Source organism: Callorhinchus milii, unplaced genomic scaffold (assembly GCF_018977255.1).
Source record: "Callorhinchus milii isolate IMCB2004 unplaced genomic scaffold, IMCB_Cmil_1.0 Scaffold4, whole genome shotgun sequence".
NCBI lineage: Eukaryota > Metazoa > Chordata > Chondrichthyes > Chimaeriformes > Callorhinchidae > Callorhinchus > Callorhinchus milii.
In genome coordinates this window covers 21,200,754-21,215,158 of record NW_024704745.1, presented here as the reverse complement: position 1 = coordinate 21,215,158, position 14,405 = coordinate 21,200,754, and the positions used below count along the sequence as shown (strand labels likewise).

Below are 14,405 nucleotides of genomic sequence, written 5' to 3'. Positions count from 1 at the left end.
GGTGAGTTGTAGTGTGCAACCATGGAGGTTGATGCTGCCAGAGCCTGAGGTGCTGAGGCGCTGGCACGAGCCAATCAGGAGGGCTTCAGTCTTGTTCACATTCAACTGTAGGAAATTTGCCCTCATTTAGGACTTGATGTCCAACAGGCAGTCTGTCAGGACAGCAGTGGTCCTGGAGTTGAAGGTGGAGGCAGAAAGATAGAGTTGGGTGTCATCCGCATACATATGGATGTTGACCCCATGTCTGCGGATGATGTCACCAAGGGGAAGTGGTGTAAGAAGGGAAAAAACAGCAAAAATAAACTGTTACCATATTGAAAATGTTGGTGCTGCAGCAGATATGGTGGTAATATAAATGAGTAGCGTAGCTACATTGTAGGCCTCCTTCAGAGTTAATACCGTCCTTTCCAGTTATAGAGGGAGCAGGTTGTTCTCTCTATGCATTTGCATCTGTGTGGAGTCTGTGAGCTGCTAATCTGCCACAGGTATGGTGTGTGATTGCCAGAGTGTCTTGGGTTTGACAGTTTTCCACTGGTGTTATTCAGTACTTTATTTAACCAGTCAGTTTGGTGTTTTTTCCACACTTTGGACTATTTGTATTGAACAGACCCATTTTTGGTTGATCAGAATTGGTTTGCTGGCCAAATGCTGTGGTATCTCTGAACGAGGTTCACGTAGCCAACGATGATTTGTGCTGAGTCTTTGGTTGTCACTGGTGGTTGTGAACAATTGAACAGTCAGGAGACTGGTTGTGTAGGTGGACACCCGGGGCTCACAGTGCCTGAAACACTTGCTGTGCAGGAACAGTGAAACCTATTAACTCCATATGCCAAATGAGAAGAATACACCTACACCAGCACTTTTCTTACTTATGTGCACACAATCATTCCGTTATAGTCGTGGAATCTGTGTAAATAGGATTGCTGAGTTCCAGCTGTAATAATAAAGACTTTTATCTCTATGGTTTTATGGTGAGAACAGTAATATAATGAATGTACAGTCATGCTGCACAAGATTCCAGTCATTATCAAGCCACCATAATTAGCTTTCCAGCGATGTTTTCTTTGTACTCTGTAAAGCAGAGCAGCTTCACCTCAGTGATACAGAAATGTTTCAGTTTCCAGATGAGATATTAAACCGAAGTCCCGTCTGCCTGTTCATGTGATTGGTGAAGATCCCATGGCACTATTTGAAAAGAGAAGGGAGTTTCCCCCCATGCCTGGGAAAACAATCTCCCTAAAATTAGTCAATCATTTCATGGCTGTTTATGGGACATTGCTGTGTGCAAATTGGCAGCCACATTTGCCTGTAAAGTATGCATATTGCACTAGTCCTGTAGCTCAGTGGTTGAGCACTCGCTTTGCAAGCTAGAGACCTGAGTTCAATTCCAGGCAGGGCGAAACCTTGGGCAAGTTTCCTTACTCCACACGCCTAATAATAATCCCTCCAAAAACCAAAAACAATAATAAATTGGTCATTTTCAATCCACGACTGTTTGTGGGACATTGCTGTGCGCAATTGGCTGCCGCGTTCGCCCACAAATATACAGTCAATTCACTTTACAGTGTGTTCTGTGAAGCGCTTTGGGACGTCCTCCCGACGTGAAAAGCGCTATATCAAAAGCAAGGATTATTATTATTATTATTATTATAAATGCTGCGAAGCGCTTTGAATCGTTTTCCATCATGAAAGGCAATACATCAAATGCAAGGATTATTATTATTTTAATAAATGTTTCAGGTATGTTATCTGACACAGGAGTCTTTTCCAGTCTTGTATATTGTTTTAAGTTTCTTTAAAAAAATTACGCTACTCTTATAACTCATCTACAATTAGTGTTTTTGCTAAATAAAGAATGAGAGTTAACCTGATATATACTGTTGATGTTGCCTGTAGTGAAGTGATAGTGTGTTCCAAATACTCGGACATGGAAGGTTGTTGTGTCCTGGTCACAATCTATAATGAAGGTTTGGTTGCACATTTATAATGACAAATGGTATCATCAATTTATTCTCATCTAAACAAATACAATCTCATCTGCAATTAAAACAATTCACACAAGAACCACCAATGTTTAATATTTTACATCCACTTAAAAGATTGGACACTGGGGGGCGGTACGTCCTCATATCACTAATTGACAATGTGTGTTTACTGGCCCTGAATCCCAGTTTTTATCCTCATCACCAGTGGAATTGAAAGCACAATATTCCCCCTTCCTCCCTGAGAACAACTTTGAGTTGTAACTTTTGTCTCCTGATGGTAACCAGAAGTATGTTACGCTGATCTATGGGATCTCCACTCTGAAAGTAAATCAAGTCAGACGGGAGTTCCCAGATTGGTGTGATGCAATTTGTGATACCAACAGGGGTCATTAGTTACAACTACATATAGCAAATATTGCACTTTAGATTCCAGTGTCACTACATATACTGGATGAATTATTTAAATTTCAATTTAAAGCCTCCATTATGATATCTGAAGTGTAACACAGATATGAGGTGTGACCGTATGCCTCTAAACTAAAGGTAAACTTAGGGAGTATCCCTGATGATGTATTTTACGTTGGAAATACTGTGTCGTCTGTATGTAAATAGGTTTTGCCAGTTTGACCAGGATTAAGAGCATTGGGATCCTATTAACCCTTAGGATGTGACAGTGCAGGTAGTCTCTGTATCAACATTCCTATGTTCAACCTGTAAAAAAAATTAAACACTGGCCTGAAGGACACAAATGTGGCAATAGTAACACCAGAGAGAGAGAGGAAAATAAGTATTTTCCTTAATAACTAACAATTTTCATCCTAGGAATGTTTTGCTTGCCCCGAAAACCTGAGGAGTTTTGTGTTAAATGAGGTTAAGATCTTGCTTCCAGCTCTGATCTCTTGGCTATGCAACCTGGCACCTAAAGTTACAGACAGGTGAATACAGGAAGGGATGCTTGGGTGATTCGGGATGGAGTCATCTCCAGCTAAGACTGTAAACTGCACTCACTTTTTCACATGAATAATAGCCACTTGCGCAAGAGAGATATTGGATAGAACTTATAGAACTGTATTTAGAAGTAAAAGGAGAGTAGAGGGGAGAAAATCAACGAGAGAAATAAAAGATTGATAGATAGAGTGTCTTGCATCAGTTGGAAATACATTTACTATAGTGTAGTTTAGGGAACAGTATATTATTGACTATGACTGAACTAATTCCCATATACTTGTAGTTTCTGCCACATTTCATTCTTTATTACCCATTATTGTTTGGGAAGCTGAGTCACCTCACTTTAGTTCATGCTAAAGTGGTAAGAGTTTGCCTACAAAATACAGTCACCACACTTTACAGTAAATCCTGTGAAGCTCTTTGAGATGTCATCCAAAAGGTGGTAGGTCAAATGCAAGGATTATTATTTGTAACTCCTAGTAGTCTTGAGTTCTGCTTGTCCCAATACTGCTGGAGATTGTATAGATTGTATAGATTCTTGGAAGGGGTCATGATACTTGACTTACATAAGAAACAGCTTTGTGCTGCAATTCTGGAAGGATGAGATCAACTGTGCCGAAGGGCTTTCTTTATCTAATCCTTTTCTTTGGCCTTGTGAAGGGAAGACGAAGGAAGGTTAATAACTCCATAGTCTTGAAGTCCTGAAAAATAATGTGTGAGAGTTGGGAGACAGTGTTGTGAATCTTTATTTCAGCATTGTGCAAAAGCATGCAGGAGAAGCACGTAGGACAGATTATTTGTTGTTTCGAGGAACAAGAAAGGGAAGATCAAAGGAGCACTGACCATAACAGTATCATTAAAATGGAGAAAGAGAAGACAGGTTATAATGGAGTGGTTAGAGGCCTGAGGTGATTGAAGCACTGATCCACTTATCAGCTTTGTACTCAGTGCAAAGAGGTAGTTTAAGAGCCTCCCCAGATATGGAGCAGTATTGAAGTCTTGGATTTGGGTTTAATAGAGTGTGAAAAGATTTTTGAGGGGAATGTTTGGCATTATAACCATGCTTCTTGAAGCCAGTTTTAGCAAAGGGAACGCGTGTGTTACAATTGAATGAAATCTCAGTGGGAAAATCAAATACTTCAGTAAAAAAGTAACCCCACCTGCCTTACCGTTGTTATAAACATAATTTTACGACTACCCTTACTCCTTTTGAACCTTTACATTCACTTTCAAAGGTACCTCATGGTACCTCAAATCCTGTGAACTATTTTAAGTATCAATATTTTTCTATTATTTAACCAGCTACTATACTGAAAACCCATGAGTAGCAAAACTAAACTTGAATTCAAAATTCTGCCAATTTTTAGTCTTGCTCTGAATACTGTCATTAAACCAACATGGCTTTTGTTTAAAATTAAGCCCAAGAAGAGGTCACTTTTACAACAACAACTTGCATTTATCCAGTGTACTTCAAATGGAGTAGGTGTCAGCCTGGCTCAGTTGGTAACACTCTCACCTCTCACCTCAGAAGTTGTGGATTCAAGCCCCAAGTCAGGACTTTGAACTCACAGTCTAGGCTTACACTCCACTGCAGTGCTGGGAGAGTGCTCCTTTGTTGGAGATGTTGTCCTTCAGATGAAAGTTAAACTGAGGTCCCGTCTATCGGTCCTGTCCTTGCCCAGCTCCATTGGTTCCCTATACCCCAACAGAGCAAGTTCAAGATCCTTGTTCTCACCTTCAAATCCCTTCATGATGTCGTCCCACCCTACCTCTGGCAACCTCCTCAACCCATACCAACTTGGCTGCTCTCTTCACTCAGTGAGCACTGGCCCCCTCCCACAACTCTTTCAAGATCTGTTTCAAGGCCTTCCTCTTTGATGGCACCTCTTGTCTCTCCTCACCCCCAGTTCAGGTGCCAAGCCAAGAATGTCAAGCACCTTGAGATGTCCTCCTGATGTGATAGGTGCTTTGTAAATATAAATTTATATTGTATTGTACAACATACAGTCACTACACTCTACAACAAATCCTGTGAAGTGCTTTGACACATTCTCCTGATGTGAAGGCTCTCTATGAAATAGAAGGATTATTGCACCATACTGGCCCTGAGCACTTCATAGAGACACTGAGCCCAAGGGGGATAGGTGACCATAGGTCTAATCAAAGAGGTAGGTTTTTAGGCAGCTTTAAAAATAGATAGGGTGGGAGACAGTTGCACTGGGTGAGGGCATAGTAGCTAAAGGCCGTGCTGCCGATACGTGAGTGACGTGTAGCAGGCCCATGTTTGCTGAGCTGGGGTGGGGATGGGGGGAGGGGGGCATTGGAGACTATACACGTCTTTTGTTCTTTGAAAATATTTCAAGAATTGGGTGCTGGCTTGAATCAAAACCTTGCAAAAGCAAGGCTTGTATTCTCTCAGCCCTTAGAATGTGCAAGATCAGAAGCCCCGAGCTGATGCCACGCGGCAGACCAGCCAATCCCAGAAGTATAGTACAGTACAAGGGAGTAAAGAGGGCGGGACATCTGTGAGCCTGTCACTCCCATGTGTATTGATGGAGCTAGGCAGCTAGTGTGGGAGGTACAGCCCTATGAACCCTCTGAACGAAACAAAGTACATTTGTAGGTAGTCACTTACTGCTGTGGAGAGGCTGCTCTGTTGTGCTGGGGATTCAGAGGCAAAGAAACCGCAATTTCAGCTGTGAATGTACAGTATTTTGGGACTTCCCTTCCCTGTTCCAGAGTTTGGTAAGTTCTCAATTTAAAGCAATGCAGCAATTGATATAGAAGCTAGTGACAGTGTGTATTGGTATGGGGTTTGGGTTTGTTTCTTTTACTACTGATTCTTTTCAAGTGCTCCCGAGATGTTATTGCTACATGAAGGACATATAAAATTCAAGTTGTTGTTGTTTCTTAATGATCATGGTGCAGGAAGTTCTGATCTGCAGCAAAGGAGCAGTGTTACTTAATGGCTTGCTCATTGCTGTTGTTTGTTTTTTGAGCAGTACAGCTTATATTTTAGCCGGCAATCAGCATGTGCCTGAACTGCACTGTACCTTACTGTACCTAATCATTTACGTTCATAGCTGTGCAGTGGACAAAAAGAAAAAGCAGCCCTTTAAAATTTCAGGTAAAGAGAACTGGCATAACTTATAAAGGATTTGTGTGAATTTAGGACATGTAAATCACAGTCAAATAGAGAGCGCCACGGCAGAGGAGTTTGAATCTGCTGCAAGGATGCCAGAAGGGCAATAGTCAAAGGGTGTGAATAGTCATGTGATAGAAAAACACAAAGACAAAACATGGATCACAGGTGAGTCTAGGGAGTGCCAACTCCAAGAACATTTGCTACCATCAGATACATTGACCACATTACACAGTTGTTCCTGTATGTTTTCAGTGAGCTATAATACTTTTTGCACTTCTCGCCCAGCGGATCGATTTTAAGATCCTCGTCCTCAACTTCAAGTGTCCTGCCCCAACCTACCTCTGTGATCTCTTGCAGCCTACTGGTCACTCGCTCAACTCTGGCTTGCTTCAAGCTATTCACCTGCCCCACCATTGACAGACGAACCTTAAGCCACTTTGTCCCTGCTCTCTGGAATTCTCTTCCCAAATCCCTCCACCTCGTTCCCTTTCACTCTGCTTTCAAAACCCATGTAAAAAAACTATCTTTGACCTTGCCTTCAACTCTCTCTCCCTCCAGCTTGGGCTTCCACTCCACATATGTAAAATGTTTCAAGAAATTCTCCTATGTGAAAGGTTCTATATAAGTGCAAATTGTTGTTTTAAATCTGCTTTCAAGGGACACTGCCTTCACCAAGCATTCCAGTATTTGTTGTTTGCAAACGCATAGCCCAATGGATTAAAACTACAGTGAAAAACATGGAGACATTCCACTCCGTGTCACAGTACAAACCCTTGTCTCTAGCCACTTCCTGGCTCAGTAGATCAATTTTAAGATCCTCTCATCCACTTCAAGTCACTTTCTCTTGAAGTCACAGACCATCTAAACATTTGATCCTGAAATGTCACTGCTCCGTTTTATCAATTGCGACACATTTGTGACTGGTAATGAAAGGAGGCTTGTGCTGACATGTACTGCTTGCCATTTTAAACGAAGGTATCATGCCAGCATGGGCCAAACAGAGAATCTGTTCTTTTTACCAATAATGTTATTCTGGAAAAGCATTGTATTAAGAAGGAACTCTAACATTGCTATAAGCAGGCTGGACTGAAAAAAATTGATGGGTGGATTGTGGTTTGCTAGGAGGGAAGGAAGGTGGTGTAATATCGAGTAGTAAGAGGAAAGCAAGGAATGTGAGGAGATGAAGTACCTTGGGGACATGGTCTGCAATCTACTGTCAGCTTGTATTGTCATGAGAATCAGGAGATGCCTCACCACTGAGGAACATTAGGGTTACTCTGTGTTTTCTAAAACTGATAGTGCTTGTCATTTCCCAGCAATGAATTGCTACATAATTGCTTTACTGTCACAAAGCGGATCGACTTCAAGATCCTGACTCTAGTGTTTTAATCCCTCCATTCCTTAGCATCCCCCTATCTCTCTAACCTCCTCTCTTCCCACAGCAGTACCCGTTGCCTCCGGTCTAAGGGTCCGGCTTCCTCTGAGTCCTCCACTCCACCATCGGTGGCTGTAGTTTCAGCCACTGTGCCCTGAAACTTTGGAACTCCCTCCCTCAACCCCTTCGCCTCGGCCCCTCCTTCCCCATCTTCGGGTCGGGCATGAAAACCTTCCTTTTCGACCACACCTAAGGTTACTTTCCCCCTCCCCCAGGCTCAGCTTCGGGCTCTGCATTGTTAAGCACTCTGAGACGCCTCCCGGCGTGGAGGGAGCTACATAAATGCAAGTTGTTGTTGTTGTTACTGGTGTTTCAAAGCAGTACGGTTAGTGGAGTAGTATAGCATGTTAGGATCTTAGCCAGTATTGTCTTGAAGAAAGAACTGTTGAATGGAGGTCAAGACTATCTCAAGTGGAAGAGAATTGCACTGAGCTGTTCCCAGTGATCAGACATAGTGACATAGGTTCGAGAATTGGAAGTGGCCAACCTTCTTATTCTTGTGACAACAGAGTGAAACTGATGGTGGGGTGTATGGGGGGATCAAATTAATATTTTGTTTGTAATATGCACTGACTAAAATAATTTCATATTGTTTTATGGAAGTCTAAGGATTTACAAAATGAACATCGTATGATCTATCTGAATCCATTTGATCAAATCAATTTATATATTTGTTAGAAATAACGTTTGCTCAGCTGCTTCCAAAAATTCACAGGATTTAAGGAGGTTACAAATTCATGATTGTTGTGATTTTGCTTGGAATATTGGGGTGACGAATGCAAGGTTTCTTAACAGTTTTGCTGGGATTTGAGGGGTGCAAACCCTCGATTGTCCAGCAATCTTGGGACGCCCTCCCGACGTGAATAGTGCTATATAAATGCAGTATGCTGTTGTTGTTACTCAGGCTGTTAAGAATCATTGCATTCTTCACCCCATTAGGCCCATTGTTTAGCTTTTCTTACAATCGTAGCCTTTGGCTCCTGCATAGCAGATTTAGCAGTCCACCCCATTCTTTCGTATTTAAGGCGCTTGTTGATGTGAGAGTGAGCCACTGCTGCCCCACTTCCATTCCAACCACCCGATACTTAAAAAAAAACAGTCTGACTTCAACCCTGTTATCACATGAAGACAAGAGCAGAGAATTTGTGTTGCAAGCTGAAAAACAGTACCTCTAGCTGGAATCCTCTTTCAATACCCTGTTTTTCTTGCATTCAAAAAATATTTTTCTGGGTTAATGGAATCGCAAAAGTTAAACCTGGAACAAGGTGTTTCAGGATTATGAAGGATATGTTTTGGACAGATTCCAGTAAGTATTTCTTTACACAGAGGGCAGTGAATAGCTGGAACAAGTTACCAGGAAGGAAAGCTGGGGAACAGGACAAAAGTTATTTAACAGACAGTTTGTTGCTGTATTATGGAAATTGGGTGGGCACTCTTTAAATGGCTGAAGGACCTTCTTTTTCACCATATTGGGAGTTAAATGCTGTTTATAAAATGACATTCTTGCATCTTTTCAGCTTGTGTAATCTTCCAAACCCAGCCATTATTGGATACCTAATGACATTGTATGGAACTGTTTGGGGATGACTTCCTAAAATAAGTGTTTGCATCATCTGTGAGCCAATGTACAAGACTTTTATGCTCTACAAAACAAAACTTGCTCATTTAAAATAAAATGTTGTGACAAACAGGACATGTTAGTCAGCAATGTTATTGAGTATGGAAATGGGCCACTGTAAACCCGCCATCTGGGTGTCACTGCTTGGGTGATTCTTAACCTATTGTATACAGTGTTGCAGACAGATCCCACAGTTTTGAAACGCCAAGTTTAATTTTGTTGTTGGTGCTTCTTTGGGCATTTCAAATGTACTGTAACATCCAGGGCGTCATTTCCTCCCGAAGCTAGGTGAAGCGTCAAGGACCTACAGGCAGTGAGTGCACCATCAAGGCCAGAGAGAGAAGGATTGCATTAAAGCTCAGTTGATTGAACACCAGACCTGTGACCAGAACATTCTGGGTTCAATTACTGGTGGGTCCTTTTATGGTTCCAGTCTGAAAACAATCCTCCTTGTGCAGGGTAAGGGGGCTGTCGTGAATTGATTCTGAGAGGCAATGCTTGAAAAGGCCAGACAGGTCCACAGTTGTCCAATAATAGTAGACATTAGATCTGGTTCATCAACTAAGACTTGGAGACATCCAGTTTAGATTTAATGTTTAATCCTGGAAGCGAAGGCAAACCCCAGGTTCCTGTTCTCTACCACCAACTGGCTCCTCCACCCTCCCCCACATGCCTCGCAAATTCTTTCACTGCGAGAAAGTGCTGGGCTTCCTTGAGTTCAAAATCAAGGGAATCCACTCAGCTGCCACTGCCCTCCCAACTTCCACCCCCTGCCTACCCCCACTCCACATAACTACCCACCCGACAACTACCAATCCCTCCTTCCACACCTTTGAACCTGTTACCCCCGCCTCTGTCTTCATCACTGTAACCTCCATGAAGCTCACCACCTGCTCCCTGGACCCCATCCCCACCCCTCTCCTTAAATCCCAGCTCCACCTCCTTACCTCACCCCCTTCCTTAAATCCCAGCTCCACCTCCTTACCCCACTACTCGCCGACATCATTAACCTCTCCCTGTCATCTGGCACTGTTCCTTCCCCCCTTAAAACAGCCACTCTCAACCCCACCTTGAAGAAACCTTTCCTTGACCCATCACAACTATCTAGCTACCAGCCCATCTCAAATCTCCCCTTCCTATTCAAGGTCCTTGAGAGAGCCGTTACCTCCCAGCTTCGCTCTTTCGTTCTTTCCTCTCCTCTTGCTCCCTTCATGAACCCCTCTGGTCAAGGTCACAAACAACATCCTGACCATGTGTGTGTGACCAGGGCTCCCTCTGCCTCCTCGACCTCTCCACCATCTTTGACACCATGGACCACTCAATCCTCCTCCACCACCTCTCCTCCCACTTCAACTTTCAAGATTCTGTCCCTGATTGGTTCAGGTTCTACCTTTCACACTGCCTCCACTTTGTTGCGGCAAACGGCTTCTCCTCCAGCCCCCGCACCATCTTGTGCGGTGTTCCTCAGGGCTCTGTCCTCGGTCCTCTCCTCTTCACCCTCTACATGCTCCCCCTTGGTGACATCATCCTCAGACATGAGGTAAATTTCCGCATGTATGCGGATGACATCCAACTCCACCTCTCTGCCTCCACCCCCAACTCCAGGATTATTGGCGTCCGGACCGACTGCCTGTCCGACATCAAGTCCTGGACGAGGGACAACTTTCTCCAACTCAATGTCAGCAAGACCGAGGCCCTCCAGATTGGTGCTGGCAGCATCAGCCTCCACGGCTGCACACTCAACCTCACTAAGCCAGTCAGGAACCTGAGTATCTTGTTCAACCTTGAACTGACCTTTCTCCCCCACATCCGCGCCATGACCGGCACTGCCTACCACCACCTCCGCAACATTGCCAGACTCCGCCACTGTCTCACCCTTCAGGCTGCCGAAACCCTCACCCACGCATTCGTCACATCAAGGCTCAATTACAGGAACTCCCTCCTCATCGGCCTTCCCAACTCTTCCCTTCACAAGCTGCAGATCATCCAAAACTCTGCAGCTTGTGTACTCTCACGCACTAGGCTCCGCGACCCCATCACCCCCACCCTCAAGATCCTCATCCTCACTTTTAAGCCCATCCATGGCCTTGCCCCCTCCTACCTCTCGGGGGCTCCGGTCTGCTCCAAGCTTTCAGCTTCTCGGTCCCCACACTCTGGAACTCCATCCCACGGTCCCTTCACCTCGCTTCCTCCCTTGCCTCCTTCAAGGCCGGTCTCAACGCCCTTCTCTTCGATCGTGCCTTTGGTCTCCCTCCCATCTCTCTGCCTTCCCTCACCCCTACACCACCCCTCCCCCATGCTCGGGCCCCGACACCTGACTGTTCAGCGCTTTGGGACGTCCTCCTGACGTGAAAGGCGCTCTATAAATGTAATTTTGTTGTTGTTGTGATGGGAGTGCAGCCCTTTTTTGGTAAGTATTGTGCTGCACAGTTACCTTTATTGCAGTAAGACTCCTGTTATAACACGGGTCGTTTATAGCACAATTGAAAAATGGACCCCTATACTGTATTTACCAAAAAGTTCCAAATTGGGTGCAGAAAGTTGACCGGCTCCATTGTTGCACTTCAAAACGTGTCCTCACACTTCTCATGTTGACGCTATATAAAGAGTGATTGTGTGATAACACATTTTGAAGCACAATACATGCTGATGATACAGGCCAGCTGTCTGTGTGCATGTGCAGTGATGTCAGCAGGCATATGATAGGGGATGTAATGGTGCACAAGCACTGATCAGCAATAGTGGCCCGTTATAAACTTGATTGGGATTTTATGGACCCCAACCACAGTGTTATAATAAGGATCTACACTGTTATTGTTTAAGAATTGCAGAGCAAACAAGATAAAGTTGATCAAAATGTTTGAATTGAATCAGGGTGATTCAGGACAAAGGCAAAAAATGGAAAGAGGCTTGTTCAACCGATTGTAGGGAATGAAAGAATAGAATGGGGGAACAGGACTGGGAGATTGCAAGAGAAAGAGAAAAATGAACAGTGATGGAGAACTAAGTTGGGGAGGACAAGTTTGCAAGGCAATGGGGAGAGAGCGGGGGAGTAGGATTGAAATGGATAGCTCCTTTCAATGAGCCGGTACAGACACGATGGGCCGAATGGCCTCCTTCTGTGCTGTATAATTCTATGATTCTAAGCAAAACAAAAGTGAGCAAAATAACAAGAAATGGAAAGGGGAAGAAAGAATTGGTGGCAATAAATGGGACATGGAGTCAGACCTTGCTGTAGGGTTTGAAGGGAGAAAATTGCCTTGGGGAGGGAGGAGGAGATGTAAAATATGCGGGAAAAAATCAGAAAAACTGAGTGTTCTGCAATTTTAATCCTTACCTAGTTAAAGAACTATGTACACACATACACATATGCATCAGATTGCATACCACAGCATGTGCACTTGCACACACAACACAACAACAACAAGATTCCATTTATAGAACGCCTTTCACGTCGGGAGGACGTCCCAAGGCGCTGTACAGTTGGGTCAGGACCCGAGCAGGGGGGAAATGGTCAGGGTGAGGGAAGGGAGGGAGCGAGGAGGGGGTAGAGAGTCGAGAGGGGAGCTGAAAGCACGGTCAAAGAGAATGCACACATGTACACAGTACACCACAGCACATGCAAATGCAGCGCACAGGCTCACAGACACAAAGCGTAGGCACATACAAAGACTAGTGTTTCACCCGCAATGAATTCATAAACCTGATCCCACGTTGGGAAAGTGACTGTAACGTGGGTTAATGTTTACAGTTTTAAGTCACATTTATGGGCCGATAAAGAATCTGAGGAGATTTATTCTGTAGTGTTTACTCATGCAGTGTTTTTTACTTAGCTGCCAGCAAAACTTTACAACATGAAAGAAATGGGTGGTGCACAAAGTTACTTTCACCTCTGGCAATTGTGACTGAACCCATTCTAGGCGGATTAGATGAAAGTCTCCTTCTATCACCTACACATTCAATTCCTGGAAGTCTGAGCCATATTATGAATCCATAGCATTAAAGTGTCCTCCATTTCCCATATGTGATGTGGTTGCAGCCTCGCCCAGCAAGGCTGGAACAATGGACAACTTACAATCAAACTAACACACTTGTGGTTGGTTTAGAAGCACTACATATCTGCCACATGCTATCTTGTTTTTAAAGGGGCATCACTGTTAACGGAATGTGTTTGGCAAATCTTCTTGGTGTGTTTGGGTACATGTGGCCAAATTATATCATCTTATCATTCAGTTAAGTTATTGGGTTCTTTGAATGTGGCTCTGAATTGGAAGAAAATAGCAGTCTAAATTTTGTCTAAACAAAATGTAAGCTTCATTCACCCTTGAGCTTGGCTGTTAAAGGGAGTCTACAGTGTGAAATGGGCCACACAGCATAGGAAGGTCCGGGTTTTGATCAAGGAATGGCTTATGTGTGCCATTCCCCCCTTCCCCCCCCGCCCTCCACACACCAAGTTAGAGGGGTGGACAAGCCTCCCACCAATTAGATGGAGTGATTCTACAGGCTAGGTGGAATTGTGGGCCTCGGATGGCCTGCTCATTGTCCTCACCTCCCACTACTCTCGCAGTCCCACACAAAAAATAGTTTGCCTAAGAAAAAAAAAAGTTTTTTGGTAGAGAGCTATAATAAATAATAAGAATCATTGCATTTGATATATCGCCTTATCACATCTTAGAGACGTCTCAAAGCGCTTCACAGAATATACTGTAAAGTAAATTGACTATATTTTGTGGGCGAAAAGTGGCAGCCAATTGCGCAGAGCAATGTTCCACAAACAGTCGTGGATTGAAGTGACAAATTTATCATTTTTTTAAAGGAATTATTATTCCCGGAAAAGCGATCCGCCAATCGATTAACAATCAGGTTCCTACTTACTGCTAGGTAAACAGAGGCATGTGGACTAAGGAAACTTGCCCAACATTTTGTCCCACCCGGGAATCAAACCCAGGTCTCTCGCTTGTAAGGCGAGTGCTCTAACCACTGAGCTACAAGACTCCACTATGAGCTATGATCCAGTCCACTAATAGCTTTTGACATTGTAAAATCTTGTTCCTGGATATATCCTGTAGTTTGAATTTATGCTACTTCTGTTGTGACTATCTGTATTATTGTTGAAGGAAATGGATTATGGGAAGGGGACGTGACTGTTCTTTGGACATTTTACCTGTGGTTATTTCACACTTTGCAGGTTCTTGCCACTGGGCGCTGCAGGTGCTTGAAGTACGCTTTCTCTCTCTCTTCTCTGAACTGTAAGATCTATTTTGCATGTTATAT

The 14,405-nt window shown here is 43.8% G+C and overlaps 1 protein-coding gene and 1 non-coding gene across 4 annotated transcripts in view; one reads left to right on the top strand and one right to left on the bottom strand.

The window, feature by feature from the left end:
- The window catches only part of shroom2a (shroom family member 2a), a 126,714-nt gene that overhangs the window by 99,230 nt on the left and 13,079 nt on the right, over nucleotides 1–14,405 (top strand). Inside the window, exon 1 of one of the 3 annotated variants that reach the window (XM_042333860.1) lies at nucleotides 5,561–5,678. The exons of the other annotated variants lie outside the window; for them this stretch is intronic. The gene's annotated coding sequence lies outside the window, so the exon portion shown is untranslated. Of the gene's footprint in view, nucleotides 1–5,560; nucleotides 5,679–14,405 lie in introns of those variants that run through there. 3 annotated transcript variants of the gene reach the window in all.
- Nucleotides 14,055–14,125, bottom strand: trnav-uac. The gene has a single exon. It is a non-coding gene; the product is annotated as a tRNA-Val (tRNA).